Here is a 14,000-nt window from a genome sequence, read left to right as displayed (position 1 = left end):
AATGTGAGCACGTCTCGTCTCATCTCTACCCACCCAAATCGATAGTTCCAAATTAGCCTCCATGAGGTCATTATCATCCTCAGGGTTAAAGCAACCTTGAAGACAGTTTTCCAGTCGTTCAATACGTTGCTCTAGTTCCTGAATAATGACATTTGTTCTGCAAAAAACACGATGATTCCAATCCCTTAAAGCCACCTTGGCTCTTTTCAATTTAATAGACAGCTCATGAATCCCAAAGCCACTACAATCCTGCTTCCACACGCCCTCCATAAAATTAAGGAACTCTATATGATATGTTCACATGAATTGAAATCTAAAGGGGCTAGGTCCATACCTGAATGGGTCCTCTCCCATTCGTATTAGCAACAGAGAGTGATCTGAAGTAGTGCGCGCCAGAACCTGATAAAAAATATTTGGAAAACAATTAATAAAGTTAGAGTCAATAAAACATCTATCTAACCTTGCCCATCTTCTTGTCAACCTGCCTTGGCCATTACACAAAGTCATCCGCGGACCTTTAAAGCACATCTCTAGAAATCCGCAATTTTGAATACAGAGGTTAAAATCCTCCATCGCAACATACTGACGAGAATTTCCACCTCTTCTCTCGGAATCGTCTTTAATGATATTAAAATCCTCACAATAACCACGGTAGATTAACATTGCCACTAGCCTCCAGATTCTCCCAAAGGAGTTTTCGCTCTAATTGATTATATTTAGCATAAATAATAGTACAAGGAAAGAAAGAGATGTTGTCTCTCTTGGTTACAGACTATTTTTCAATGAAATACACAGTGAGATACCAGGCCTTATATAGAGCAGTTTCCTAACAACTATTACAATGCAATTGGTCCACCTCAACATTTTATGTTATGAGATTATTCCTTCTGGATGATTTCGTCACTTTGTCAGCTGGAAAGGCACTCACGCAAGAATATGTGCTGGTAAGAATCCTTCTACAATTCGGTTGTTGGTCCTGCTTTGAATCATCATTTTTGTCCGTCTTAACAAATTAGACCAAGCCCATCAAAGTGGGTCATCATTGAAGACAAAATGAGTGAGAAGGAGAGGGGACAAGAAGGGATTAGGGGGTGAGGGTGAGAGGAGAAAATGGAGGTGTTAGGAGAAAATAGAAAAGGAAGAGACAGTCAGACACACAAAGCAGACATCCCTCACCACTACTGATGTGCACGCATGAAGAAAGTCAGATAAAATGGGCAAGGTGCCTACGGTTTCAGAGATTTCAGACTTTTGGACTATTTTTGACTTTTCGGTTCTTCTTCAACCTGAGAGCTCTAGGAAGAATCTCTTCTCCAGAAAATAGATTTACAGCTTCCATTATACAGTGATAAATGAGAGGCTATGAGAGACTGTAAATAAGCTTATTATAGTGAAATCTCTCATCCCCAAATCTCTGTGAACGTAGGCCTAGTGTCGAACCGCGTAAATCTATATGTTCATATCTTCTTATTTTCTCTGTATTTTAAATACTGTTCACTGTCATGAATGTACTCACCGACACTATAAAGCCGCACCGGACCACTGTTGGGAGCTCTATACCTCACCGGTCGAGGCTCAGCTTGAAAGGCTTGAGCTGCTGGAACCTGACCCAAAAATGTGTAAAATACGATGTTAATAATATATATATATATAAATTACGCGGGGAAACCGGCCGTTTGCATTGCAATATGACGGCTTGATTTCCTGGCTGCTTTCAAAACAAGTTACAAAACTCAGGCCAATAGAATTCATCCTAATTGCTCTAAATTCTTTATTGCAATAATTATTTACTTTTTTTTTTTTTTTGCGACCAAATAGATTATAGATAGGGTTGTGGTACAATTGTAGGTCATTCTTTTATTGTACCACTACAGCATCCATATTATATAATAATAGATATAGAGCATATCATGATGAGCATATCGTGAGGGAGGAAGTCCGAAGTGCAATACATGTCAGCTGGGTCCAAATTCATCATTTATTTTATCTCCATATATAAAAGTCATCGATCTGAGTGAATAGATACTCAACGTACGCGACAATCAATTATAAACATAATATTTGGCCATTCCAGATCATGCAATTGACATATATATATATTATAAAAAATAATATTTACAATCTTAAAATATATAAATATCGTACATCTCATTTGCAAAAAATAGATATTTTACGTAGATATTTGAATATTTGATCAGATTATCAAGATAATTTCTCTTTGATAAAAATCCTTTTAATTAACTGCATGGCCGTGTATTTGGAGAGGAAGGAGTGAGCCTCTCCATTTTCATTGCCTTTTTTCTCTTCCTTTCTACTACCTATTTATGAATATATTTTTATAGTAGTATTTTTTCACCAGTGTAGATTTTCTCAAATTTATAGCACTCCGGCCGTGAACAATCGACACGCGGCCTACCACGACATTACCCTCCCGCCGATCTATTGGGACGACGCGAAACCGTGCCCAAAATGTCGGCGCGTGGCCCTCATGCGCGGTTGGTTTCCACTCGTGGTCTTCACGCACCACCGCACCCTGACAGCTCCACCAGCTACACGCGTCACACCAGCAAACTCCCCACCCTCTGATCCTTCAGATAGGTCATAACCCTCCTCCATTCCACCAGCGCGTGGTCCTCATGTGCCACGCCAGAGGCGTGGGTTGACTGTTCCTCCACTATAGATCTGTCTTTTCCGTTGCCAGTCTATCTAGATTATTGATTTTTCTAATCGGAGATCTTGTGAGAGAGATTAAGGATCTCACCAACAAATACCTCAAGACTCTCAACTACAGTGCATCCGCTTGCACCGCTTCCAGTGGTGGCTTACCTTCAAACGTATTTTAAAATGGTTCCCTCTTAGTAGGGCTTGGGTAGAGACCCAGAAATTGGTCTTAGAACCCCTTTTTTTTCTTTTTTCTTTTTTCACCACATTTGTAATGTGGTTATTGTTTTGGAGTATTTTGTTGAGAAACCGCATCCCCTCTAACATGTATCATCTTTTATAAAAGATGGCCGTGTATGAAAGCTTATTAAACTAGTGAAATCATGAGTACTGCATGCAAGGGAAAGCAAAAAGGAAAATCAACCAGCACTCGACCGAATGAAAATCTTCTTGATTCTCGAAGTTCATTGCCTTCACCATGCAGTACGGGTACTTAATTTGGAGACCCCTAGCTAGAACATGTTGAATTCAAAGTGTCAACTACTTGCACTACTTATTCAAACAAATATGTACCTCGTTAAATAATGTTAATTATTTGCTTGCTTTTTATATTTTTATTTCTTGGCTCTCTCTCTCTCTCTGGGGATAGGCGCTTGCGTTTTGTATGCATGAGTACTGGATATTGACCAAAAGACGTTGGACAAAAAATAAATTAAACAGCGCTCGAGATCATAAAATGTGAAAGGAACAAATTAAAGGGATCGAATGGCACTGATCACATATATCGGCGCCACCGGCCTAAGCTAAGTAAGGGGACTAGACAATATATATAATTGTTATTCCTGAGATGAATATATATGAGACTGGCCTGAATGGAAAGATCCATTATTCCATTGACCAGCTATATATATATATATACATACATATATATATATATATATATGTATCAAAGCCAATTAAGCATATATGATGAGTCGGCCTGCATATATGCATGCTTGAAAGACAAAGCTAGCTCAATATCGAGCAGTCACGGCGCTTGAATTCAATTCGTTGAAACACCTTTGGCATGCAATACCCCCAATTAACGAGCTTTCCTTCAAAAGATGGCTGGCAGCTTGTATTTACTTAAAAGGACAAACGAAACATCTTTAGAAGGTGGCTATCGTCCTTATTGATCATCTCTTGATGCAGGAAAAAGGAAAAGGAAGGGAGTGGGTATGGGGTTTAAGTTTGATGGGAATTAAGGATTTTCTTCCAAAATGAAAATGTTGCCTTAACCCAACAAAAAATAAAAATAAAAAATCTATACTCAAAAGCAAGAAAGCTAGAGACAGAAGTCTTATGTGGTGAGTTCTCTCTCTCTCTCTCTCTCTCTCTCTCTCTCTCTCTGCAACAGATTAAGGTTGGGTTGAATCCAAACGCTGAAATGAATGAAACAATGAAGCAAAAGTAGTGTAATAGTGGCCACCATGCATATCTATTTACCACAAAAAATGGAACCTTTGTTATATATCGATATATATATCGTGAGTACTGTTTCACTTTATAGGATGAGGTTGGAGTTAGGCCCTCCTTTAAAGTGTGCACAAACTACTCAGCAAAGCGACCTTAGAGTACTGCTGACAGAAAAATGGAAGCAGCAACTGCAAGCTAGCTAGCACACTTCCCTAGCTATATATATATATACATAATATCGTGGCAGTGACTAGTAGTTCTCATCATCTGAATCAGACGCAAAAATAAAAAAGCTATATCCAATCCATGACAGATGCTGCATGGGTACTACTGTTCATCTCCCTTTCCTTTTTTCTTCCTTTGGATTTGATATATATAATGGCTTACTAGCTGTTCATCATCTTCCATTGTTATATCATGAGACCATATATAGTACGACCACTGTTAATGCAGGAGATAAAAAAGTGAGCGCTCTCTCTCTCTCTATCACATACACACAACAAACCTTTTGCTTTACACGAAGGTTTATCATATGAGTACTCCGTGAGAGAATAGGAATGTTGGAGGTGACCCGTACGAAGCATTTGAAGAAATTAAAATGATCAACCACTTGAGAATTCCACGGACGGAGCTAATTAATATATTTGATGATGATGCCATATGCATGCATGTGGTGCCAAGCTGATACGTACTCCTGCGCGCTTATAAACAGGAAATTAAGACAACTATATATTAAGAATATTAGTCATTAATATTCTTAATTAAAGAGTATAAAAAAACACTACGTACCCACGATGATTATATTACACAGATAATGAATTAGTGATTTATTTTTTATTGACTTTCTCCTTAATTATATATAATCGTTGAATTCTTGCCATGATGCGTTGGCTGCAGCAGGATGTGATGGGCTAATTCATGATTGATGATCTCATTGAGTACTACAAGTGGTATCTCCATCAAGTATATATATTAGTAGGAATGACTTTGACCAGTGGAGACAAAATATATATCTTAATTATATATATATATATATGAACAATATATATATATAAATAAAAATTACACAACCGCATTATAAAAAAAATATATTTTCTTACAAATACAAATTTTACAACACGTAAAAAAAGCCATAACCCAGTTGAAAAACTTAGAAATAGCACAAAAAATGTATCTTTTCACACAAAAAATACGTACGTAAAATTGAGAAGACGTAAACCTAAAATAAAAAAATACAAAACCCCGTGGACTTGAAAACTCAAAACCACATGAACAAATATCCAACTGTATGAGAAAAAATCCAACACGAAAAAGTTAAAACTCTTGAGAAATATATAAATTTTTTACAAAAAATACAAAAATTCCACAACATGCAAACTCATGAAACACAAAAACTTCATGGAAACCCATAAAAAAAATATACATTCTCAAAAAAATACACAAATTCGAAGACAGAAAGCGAACACAACCGCATGAGAAAAAAACTGAACTCAAAAAAGCTAAAACTCACGAGAAAGATATAAATTTTTTACAAAAAAATACAAAAAATTCACAACATGTAAACCCATAAAACACAAAAAACTCATGGAAATCCATGAAAAAAAGACATTCTAAAAAACAATCCAAGAAAATAACCAACAAAACCGTGCAAAAAAAAATTTGATGAAAAATACAAAAAAATATACAAACTCAGATCATACAAACCCATAAAAAATATATATTTTCACAAAAAATGCGAACCAATAGCAGGAATTAAAAAATCCACAGAAAAACCCAGACGAAAACACAGAACAACCCAGAACATGTAAACGAAAAAAAAAATCCCAACCTTACAGAGAACAAACTTAAAGAGACATCAACAGACCGCAAGAAAGATATAATTTTTTACAAAAAGTCCACAACATACAAACCCATAAAACACAAAAGACTCATGGAAATCCATGAAAAAAGACACATTCTAAAAAACAATCCAAAAAATACACAACCAACAAGACCATGCAAAAAAAAAATGGCAAAAAATACAAAAAAAATTTATACAAACTCAAATCATACAAACCCATAAAAAAATATATATATTTTCACAAAAAATGCAAGCCAACATCAGGAGGAAAAAAAACTCATAGAACAACCTGGACGAAAATACAGAACAACCTAAAACATGTAAACGAAAAAAAAAAAATCCAACCTTATAGAGAACAAACTTGAAGAGACACCAACATAAGTTAAAACACAAAGAGAAGAGAGAAGACGAAAAGAAGCGGCCAATAGAGAAACCGAGAGAAAGTGAAAGAAAAAAGAAGAGAGAGAGAGATGAAGAAAAACAGAAAAAAAAAATAAGAAAGAGAGAGATAAAGACGAGGCGAATAAGAGAAGATAAAAGAAAGAGAGAAAAGATGGAAGGCAAATAAAAAGGCGGAAGGAAAAAAAAAAACATGCAGCCCTCTGACACTGCTACAGTAAAAAGAACAAACCATCCCTATGTAAACGGACACAAAAGAAAAACATAAAATGATAGGAAAGACAAAACACTAAAAAAACGGATGGGATGAACAGAAGACAACAATTTTACTATTCAACTCACTTATTTATTCAATATAGATATATGAGAATGTACAGGAATCGACTAGACCGATCGTCTCTGACGTGGACCAACTGCCAGATTCAAAAATCGGCCGAAACCGGTGAAGAACCGGTCGGCGGGCGAGAGGATTTGAAGGAAAACTGATATCGGCGGTTCGGCGCCGGTTTAAGCCCCTAAGAAACTGTTGAACTGGCCAAACCTTTCTTTTTTTTGAATATATGTATATTAAACGGCGCCATTTCACTTAAATGAGTGAAACAACGTCATTTTTAAAAGTGAAACTTAAAAAAAAAAAAAAACAAATAGAACGGCGTCATTTGTCTTTAAACCAAACGGCACCGTTTTGAATTAGGTTTCATTAAACACTCTCCCCTCTTCTTCTTCTTCCTCGCGTCTTTTTCTTCCTCTGTAATTTTAAATTTTAAACTTCTACTCTCACTTGACAATGAACGCGGCATCCCTCCTCTGTCACAGATATGCTAATGGCAGATCGAAGAATCAAACTACGCCGCATCAAGACAAATAATATCAATTTTCTCTCTCCAATCGAGCAGTTTTGACCGGTGTTAAGCTCTCGTGACGTCGATAGGGTCTCAATTTTGCGCCGAAACCATATGTGTACAACCCTATAGATATATACATGGATTGAATGTAAATTAATAGTACTCGTGTCTTAGAATATTCATTTTTAATTCAACCACACAACTTTTTTTTGTTTATTTTGAAACAAACCACAACTTATTTAATTGACATGACTACGCAAGAGATCATGATCACGTAACTGAAACAAATAATTAATTTCTCCTCAAAATATGATGAATTAGTTAGAAGGCGACAAAACTAATCTTGACATAAACTAGTCTATGAACGTCTTAATCCTGAAAAAAAAAAAAATATTTTTCTTCTTCTTCTTTTTGTTAATTGTGTGGGTCATAGCATCACTAGGGGATAAAATAATTAATCAACAAAGCTTATAAATAATATCGAGTGGATTCATTTGGTAGTACTACTGCTCTCTTTAATTATATATATATATATATATATATATATATAGGTCTGAATTTCCATAATGCATGCTGAGCTGATAAAGTTGCACCGATCCCTCGATCAATCGGTCAAAAGCTAGCTATATATTTATCTAATTATTATTGTAATTGCATTATTATAATTAATACTGCTATATTTATTATTATTATTATTATTATTTGGGAAGCCTTATATTAATTAAGAAAAGATGAACCCCCAAGATTTAAGAACATATTATAACCATCATTATTTCTGAATTTATAGGATTAATATATAAATAAATAACTTTTTGGATAGGTTTGGGTCGATGATCCATTGATCTGAGACGTCGAACCTGATCATACCTTCCTGATCATGACTACTTTTCTAATAAAAACCATATACGTACCCAGAAAAAGTTCTAAGGCAGCACAGGGTGCATCAGCATGACAGTGTATGGCATATAATAATTCGTTCGTGATGAGACCGACCCCATGCCACCTTGAATATGATACCATGAGATCAGAATTAGGTCATGATCTACTAAATATATATAAAATATTGATCAAGGTCTGCGCCTACCATATATAATTATTTTATATATAGACATATATAGTTGAGAATCATAAATGCATGCTTTTTATTTGACATTATTAATGTGCGTGGGATTGACCTTATAATTAAGTATAAGGTGGGGTTTCATGATCACCGTACTACCCTGGCCTGCCGGCCGGCGGTGCTGGAAATCCATCTCATTTTCACATGGATTTGTCCCCTTCATCTTGTCTTCATCCCTAAACCATTCTTTTTTATTTTTTTATTCTAATCTCCATAATCTTATAATTAGTTGTAAGGAATCAATGCTACTAGCTGATTTAGATCTCATGCACGCATTGACACTATAAAAAAATTATTTATTTACTGTTAATTATTTTTTATTAAAATAAATCTATTCTCATCTTAAATAATTCGTTATAAATATTTATTTTTCTTGTAACATGGAAGACTCGTGACAGCAGGGGTACGTAGTCTATATATCCCAACCGATTTCTTCATTGGAAGTTTTGGGCATCTCCAGTACCTAATTACCCTTTTGTTATTTTGCATCTAATTCTAAATTTACATCCTTGTGTTGGTCAAATATATGTTCCCACGTGCTTGCTACCTATTTGACCCAAAATAACAATAATTAATTATCTCTCGTGTGGAATTTTGTCGCCACTGATTCGATCCTTATTCCAATTACAAGCTAAAGGTTTTAAATTTTGGAATATTATACCCATCATCTCCGCACACTACATATTATTTTTATTTTTATTTTTTTAATTTGTTTTCTCTTACCAAATATAATATATAGATGATGAGTAGAATAATTCAATTAATTTAAGAAGAATAAAATCTAAAATAATTAAAAATAAATGTGGTATGTGGTATATGGTGTGTAGAATGATGAATAACAAAACTCTTAAATTTTTGCCTTGGCATTCTCTGGTTTTTCCAATGATTTAATTGAACATATTACAATCCATCATCAGACATGCATGTTGTTAATTATCTTAAGCATGTGGTTATTAAGAGCCTTGCAAGGTACAAGCACCAAACCGCATATTGATGCTGACATGAATTTTTTTATTGGAAAGAAAAAAAAAATTTAAGAGAAGAAAAGATCATCTATCTCATGAAAATCATTTCTGTCTTTATTTGTACTGTTTTATTAAATGAATATCTTACATATCAATATCAGTATGTAATTTGGTGCGCGAACTCGCTTGCAAGAAGACTGTTCTAGTTATTAATATTTCAAAATGGAAAAAAAAAAAAATACCGTTAAGCTGGGCTGCCCAATAGCGAAGCCCACTCCATGATTATTGTTGTCTATTACTGTGTAAGATATTGGGTCAGGTTCAAGAAGTCCATGCTCCTAAACACCAAAACCCAGTCCAGTATTTCCCAGCCCATCTCGATACAAAACCTTGACGGTTTTAGTTACATTGGGAGGATCAACGGATAGTATCGAGTCATCGACCCTTACAAGCTAATCGTAGCCTTTAACTCCTTATCGAAACCACTATAAAACCCGGAGCACTAAACCCTATAACGTTTATTCATCATAGCCAAAAACCGGTGAGTGCGGTCTCTTCGTCGTCGATCTCTAGGTAAAATCGTTCAGTTTTTCCATCCACAGACATGTAATCACCCTAAACTCCTTATGCTTTTGTGTAATATGGATAGATCTGTTCTCATTTTTGCCGGACTTTTGTTTTCTTAAAGTGTGCTGTTTGGATCCGAGTTGGATTTAATTTCAATGCATGCCTTTTCACTCTTCTATTTATGAGATATAACTTTTTGTTTTCCTTTGTATATTAAGTTTTAACGCTGTTCTTCATTGTATATGTTTGGCTTCCCTTCACGCTGTGGGCATATTGATATTGCTCATCTCCATGATGTTAATGTGAAAACTACCCTTAAAAGATTTTGGTGAGTAATCAAGGCTGGAGTCTCAAAAGGGGCTCTTTTTGCCAAAACCCTACGATGGGGTTTTGGAAAGAAACACCGACGAGCCCGAGAATTGGCGTATTCTAATGCCATAGGCCTTTGGTTGGGGAGTTTTCCTACACATCTGCGGAGCTTGTGCTAATATCCTGTGTTTCATTATGTGCAGGGAATCTCTATATGTACACGCCTTTATTGCATTAATAAAAAAAGATTTATTAAACTAGCAAACGGGAACTCCATTATTGTTGTTTTAAAAGTAAGGAATTGTGAAGCAACAGAAGGCACTAAATTTATTTATTTTTCTTTCATTTATGCAAAATTTCAAAGAATTTAGATAAGTTATCGATATTTTAAGCTCATGGCACTCTTTTGCTGTAAAACCCTGAAGTTTTTTTTTTTCTTTTCGTGGAGCTCTTATTAATTATTTTGATGGATTTCAATATTTTTTCAGAAAATTTCAGCAATTAAAGTGATCGAACATGTTCGATTATGTGAGTTTGAATTTTTTATGATAGATTTTTACCTTTATTATTGAGTTTTGTTAGCTTTGCAGATAGCAATAACAAGAAGAAATCATGTCTCATCGCAAGTTTGAACACCCAAGACACGGTTCTCTGGGGTTTCTGCCGAGGAAACGAGCCTCCCGGCATAGAGGAAAAGGTTTCTATTGCTAGTTAGATATCTATATGTTACTGATCAAAAAAATAAAAGTTAGATATCTATATGTTGCACTCGTTTGAGGCATCATTCCTTTGATTTCGTTATTGACTTCAGAAGTTGCTTGTTACTAAACTGTTGTGGGAACTTTCTCTCTGTTAGCAGGAAAAAACCTCTGTTTCTGTTATATATGATAATTGTTTGTCCCTGGGTGTTTTTGCAGTGAAGGCCTTCCCCAAAGATGATCCAACTAAACCTTGCAGATTGACTGCTTTCCTGGGATACAAAGCTGGAATGACTCATATTGTTAGAGAAGTTGAAAAACCGGGATCAAGTGAGTTTCCCCGTTGGTCAATTGATCCTTTTTTGTTTCTTTTTTATTGTTCATTGAGTTATACTAGAATACAACTGGATGATATGTTTTATCTGCTAATAATATAGTTCATATAAACCTATGGCAATATTGAGATCTATATTTTCCTTGGTCTTCCCTTTTCAACTTTGGTACTGTAGTTGAAGTTTGAGCATACTGAATAATTTTTCTTTGCTGACCAGACTTTTGTATCATACTGAATAATGGTATTTATTTTTTTTGAGAAAGTCGGGCAACTTGGAGAGTTATAGGGAAACTCATTGAGGCCCCCATTTGGATACAGAAACGGTTTCATCTCATCTCATCTCATCATTACAACTTTTTCAAATCCGAAAAGAATAATAATATTAAAAAAAAATATTCTAACAATATTTTAGTCAACTTTCAACTTTTATCTAAAACCATTTAATCTCATCTCACTATCCAAACGGGGCCGAATGTATTTTGAAAGTAATACAATGGATTTGTTTTATTACAGTTTTTTTAATTGTATTGTAGCTCAGTTTCTTCATATTCTGCTGTTTCAAGTAAAAATGCGTTTCTTTCTCTGTTTATGTTTCCTAAATTATTTGATAAATGATATCACGTGTCAAAATGTCAACTTAGTCTTGCTAAAACAAAGTCATTGAAAAATGCCTTCCTCTCCAGAGCTACACAAGAAGGAAACGTGTGAAGCAGTAACTGTTATAGAAACACCACCTCTGGTCATAGTTGGTGTTGTTGGTTATGTCAAAACGCCACGTGGTCTTCGTTCTCTGAGTACCGTTTGGGCCCAGCATCTTAGTGAGGAGGTGAAGAGGAGATTCTACAAGAATTGGTGCAAGTCCAAGAAGAAGGCTTTCACCAAGTATTCCAAGAAGTATGAAACTGAAGATGGGAAAAAGGACATTCAGGCACAATTGGAGAAAATGAAGAAGTATTGCACCTTGATTCGTGTTTTGGCCCATACACAGGTATTCTAGCTTAGCATCTGTATGCAACTAAACCATCTTTTCCATGCTTGTAAGTTGCATGTGGGTACCCTTGCCCTGAAATAAACCTTTCTTATTTATTTGATCCTTTCCATTTGATTTTTATCAGGTTAAGTTACAATCCATCTTTTTTCCCTTGGCATTTACAGTCCTCACTGCCATCTTGAGCTCATCTCCAGTTTGCTTTATTTGTTCCGTGCTACTTAGATGCAAATTATCAAAGTCTATCTAATGGTTGCATTATCTTTTTTGGTTTGATTTTGTAGATAAGAAAATTGAAGGGACTGAAGCAGAAGAAAGCTCATTTGATGGAGATCCAGGTGAATGGTGGAACTGTTGCCCAGAAGGTTGACTATGCTTATGGTTTCTTTGAGAAGCAGATTCCTGTTGAGGCTGTTTTCCAGAAAGATGAGATGATCGACATAATTGGAGTGACCAAGGGGAAGGGGTATGAGGGTGTTGTGACCCGTTGGGGTGTCACCCGTCTCCCGCGTAAGACGCACAGAGGGCTTCGCAAAGTGGCCTGTATTGGTGCTTGGCATCCTGCTCGGGTTTCGTTTACGGTTGCCAGGGCTGGACAGAATGGTTACCATCACCGCACGGAGATGAACAAGAAAGTTTACAGGCTTGGGAAGGCAGGCCAAGAGTCTCACTTGGCCATGACTGAATTCGACAGGTTTGTTACCTTCTTGATGTTGTCTTTTGTCCTCTTTTGGAAATATCAAAATCCAATTTGGTGGATTAGTCTAGTTATTTCCTTTTCTAGTTAGTTGTTGGGTCCTGTGTTCTTCTAGTGATTGTTTGGGAAGTTAGATTTGATGAGAAATTTCTCATATTTCAATTTTTTCATCCAATCATATTATCGAATCATTACAACTTTTACAAACTTCCATTTTACTACTGTTTAAAATATTTCACTGTTATTTATAGAATTTTCATCTCATCTTATTATCCAAACATACCCTAAAGTCTGCCTATTTTTATGATCAGGACTGAGAAGGCAATTACTCCAATGGGAGGATTCCCCACTATGGTGCTGTGAAGGAGGACTATCTTTTGATAAAGGGATGCTGTGTAGGCCCTAAGAAGCGAGTGGTGACCTTGAGGCAGTCACTCTTGAAGCAGACGTCAAGGGTTGCAATGGAGGAGATTAAGTTCAAGTTCATCGATACATCGTCCAAGTTTGGGCATGGCCGGTTCCAGACAACTCAGGAGAAGGACAAGTTCTATGGGCGGGTCAAAGCTTGATTTGCTAAGTCAGAGATCTGTTTGTACTCTTTTTTCATAAATTCTGATGTCTTTGTTCCTCATTTGTTCTATGGGCATGGGGTTTACTCATGCGGTGTGTGGAATTGTGATGCATACGGTGGTGGTGCATAGTTTTGCTCAATTGATTTTCTTGGCTAGCACTAGCAGGGGAGTAGTTTCCATTGACAATGCCGAAGTCCTTGCTTGCTGTGTAAAACAAAAGATGATTTTGGCCTCCAAATTAGTTCAGGTGATGGATAAGCCCTAGAAATCCGAATTCTTTTAAGATAAGCAAGTTAAGTAGAGAGAATTAATTGAAGAGTTGTCCTCGATTATCGAGATTTAAGAGTACAGAATCGTGCTCTAATTTCATACTTTTGGAGGTATTAACGCATATATCTGAGTCATAATTATACGGTGAATTCTCGATTCCACGACTTGTTCAGTGGAAAGTCCAGACTGCTTACCGCACATAGAAAATCCTATTGTGGAACCAAAAAATATAGGACTGAGATTACATCATACTGCCCATCTTTGTCGTCAAAAAGCTTTG

At 35.9% G+C, this 14,000-nt stretch overlaps 1 pseudogene across 1 annotated transcript; it reads left to right on the top strand.

The window, feature by feature from the left end:
* The first annotated feature begins 9,807 nt into the window (after positions 1-9,807).
* LOC121255904 lies at positions 9,808-13,506 on the top strand (annotated as a pseudogene). The gene is made up of 5 exons (XR_005938874.1): positions 9,808-10,858; positions 11,079-11,189; positions 11,877-12,181; positions 12,466-12,875; positions 13,190-13,506. The product of XR_005938874.1 is annotated as a 60S ribosomal protein L3-2-like (transcript).
* The last annotated feature ends 494 nt before the right edge of the window (positions 13,507-14,000 follow it).

The sequence above is a fragment of the Juglans microcarpa x Juglans regia genome, chromosome 3D, assembly GCF_004785595.1.
Source record: "Juglans microcarpa x Juglans regia isolate MS1-56 chromosome 3D, Jm3101_v1.0, whole genome shotgun sequence".
Classification (NCBI taxonomy): Eukaryota; Viridiplantae; Streptophyta; class Magnoliopsida; order Fagales; family Juglandaceae; genus Juglans; species Juglans microcarpa x Juglans regia.
The sequence above is the reverse complement of the archived record's forward strand: the minus strand, read 5'-3'. Positions and strand labels throughout refer to the sequence as shown.